General features: G+C 34.7%; 1 pseudogene; it reads right to left on the bottom strand.

Annotated features, from left to right (window-relative positions):
- Positions 1–893: 893 nt before the first annotated feature.
- Positions 894–1,831, bottom strand: LOC110258259 (olfactory receptor 10AG1-like; annotated as a pseudogene).
- Positions 1,832–2,320: the final 489 nt, after the last annotated feature.

Raw genomic sequence — 2,320 nt, 5'->3', positions numbered from 1 at the left:
TATCAACTGGAAACATCTGAAGAAATACAGGACTCTTTTTTTTTAATGGTAAATTTTTGTTTTTGTTTTTTAATAATTCTATATAATTTCAATATACTCTACCAGAAGAATAAAAAATAAGTCAAGAAACCTTAGACAATGGGTGAATCTATATGGGGGAAAAATAGTTCAATCCCATACATAATATATCACTAGAAGCAAACATGCTTTCATATTTTTTGCATTAGTAAAAATTAAAGTAACAAATTATTGAGATGCCAGAAGCATTATTTAGCCAAGCATACAAAGTAAGTCTACAAAGATGAATTCAGAGATAAGTAGAGGGTAAGAATTGTATTATCACACCACCACATTTTAAGAATTCTTATGCAGACTTTCTATTTTTAATCTTTACTTAGATGTGCTATAAATCATAAAGAATTAAATTGAGTTTTTTGAAAGGTAAAAATGTCTAAAATTATAAGCACATAGATATTTAACAAATGCTCTCCAAAGGCTTATCATTTTATTATCTAAAAATCATTAAAAGAAAAAAGTGAATGACAGTTATATAAGAGGGGAAGTATTAAAATCCATTGTGGTATAGGAGAGGTATATGACATCAATTCCTAAGTAAGAAATATTAATTTTCTCATAAAAATTCCAATCACCAGTAAATTTGTGAACTGAATACAAGATTTCCAAATACATAGTTTCTTATCAGCAAGACACCCTGTGGATAAAATCCTGATATCATAAAATTCAGCATAAAACATTAAGCTAGGAATAAGTAAAGATAATAAATCATATTAAAGGGTGAAAAAAAACTGAACAGTATTTTCTGATTATACAATAGCAGAATGAAATAAGAAAACAAAAATTGAGTTGAAATCAAGCAGGCGATTAAATAAATATTAAGGTACCAATTTCCTCAAGGCCATCAAGACATCCTTATTTCTCAGACTGTATATCAGGGGGTTAAACATTGGGGTGACAAGAGTGTAGAAAAGAGAGAGAAACTTGTCCATTCTGGATGAATGTTTGGATTTAGGTCGTAAGTATGCAATGACTGCAGTTCCAAAGAATAAAGTCACAACCATGACATGTGAAGAGCAAGTGGAGAAGGCCTTTGCTTTTCCTCTTGCTTATGGCAACTTCAGGATGGTGGAGGCGATCTGACTGTAGGACCCAAGTATCAACAGAAAAGGGATCATAATAAACACCACAGCAATTGTGAAGAGCAGCATCTCATTCAGAAAAGTGTCTCCACAGGCCAGCTTGAGTATTGGGGGGATGTCACAGAAGAAGTGGTTGATTTGGTTGGATCTACAAAAGGGCAGAGAGAAAATCTGGCATGTCTGCCCTATCTCAATCAGAGCACTAGTGATCCAGCAGGCAGCCACCAGCTGGACACAGGCCTTGTGGTTCATGACTAGAGGATAGTGCAAAGGGTTACAAATGGCCACATAGCAGTCATAGGCCATCACTGTAAGAAGGAGGCACTCTATGTTTCCAAACGTGAAAACAAAACTCATTTGTGTGGCACAGGCAAACAGAGAAATGTGTCTTTTCTGAGTCCAAAGGTTTACGAGCATTCTGGGGAGAGTGACCGATACATAACAGATTTCCAAGAAGGAAAAATTACTGAGGAAAAATACATAGGTGTCTGGAGAGCTTTGTCAGTCCTGGTTATGAAAATGATGATGCCATTTCCCATCAGAGTTATCACATAAACAAAGAAAAATGTCACAAAAAGAAACATTTGGAGATTGGGAATATCAGAGAACCCAAGAAGAACAAATTCCATTATTGAAGTGAGATTTACATCCACGAGGTCTTTTTGGTGGTCCATCTGTGAAAGCAGTGCAATTAGACCTTAACCTTTGTAGATCTTTTTTCTAATTCTAAAAACTTAGAGGATTTTGGGGAATCTGCACATATGACTCTATCTTCAACTATTTCACTGCATTTTATATCCTGATCTCAAAGACCACAATTGAGATCCAGTGGAGAACACATGTTAAATTCTAAATGTATATACATATTTAATATCTAACACTAGGCTCGACATCAGATGAAAGTGATGTTTGAGAATGCTACGTTTTTATTTTTCATCTTTTTGGGACACAGAAAAATTAGTCCATTTTACTACTCATGTTAGCACATGGTGTTCTGAGGCAGAAACATTTGTACCACATTTTTTCAGTGGTTGAGCACCGCCAAATTTTGAAATGGTAGTTTTTGATAATTTCCCAACTCTTCCATGGATGGTTTTAGTGTACACAGCATTTCTTCCCTTTCTTATGGTGCAGCTGTAACTCTTACTATATGTGCATACACT

The sequence above is a fragment of the Sus scrofa genome, chromosome 1 (assembly GCF_054392235.1).
Source record: "Sus scrofa isolate SSC_HxYL_T2T_F1_AM1 chromosome 1, Sscrofa_HxYL_maternal_Yorkshire_Landrace_v2.0, whole genome shotgun sequence".
NCBI classification, from domain to species: domain Eukaryota; kingdom Metazoa; phylum Chordata; class Mammalia; order Artiodactyla; family Suidae; genus Sus; species Sus scrofa.
The sequence above is the reverse complement of the archived record's forward strand: the minus strand, read 5'-3'. Positions and strand labels throughout refer to the sequence as shown.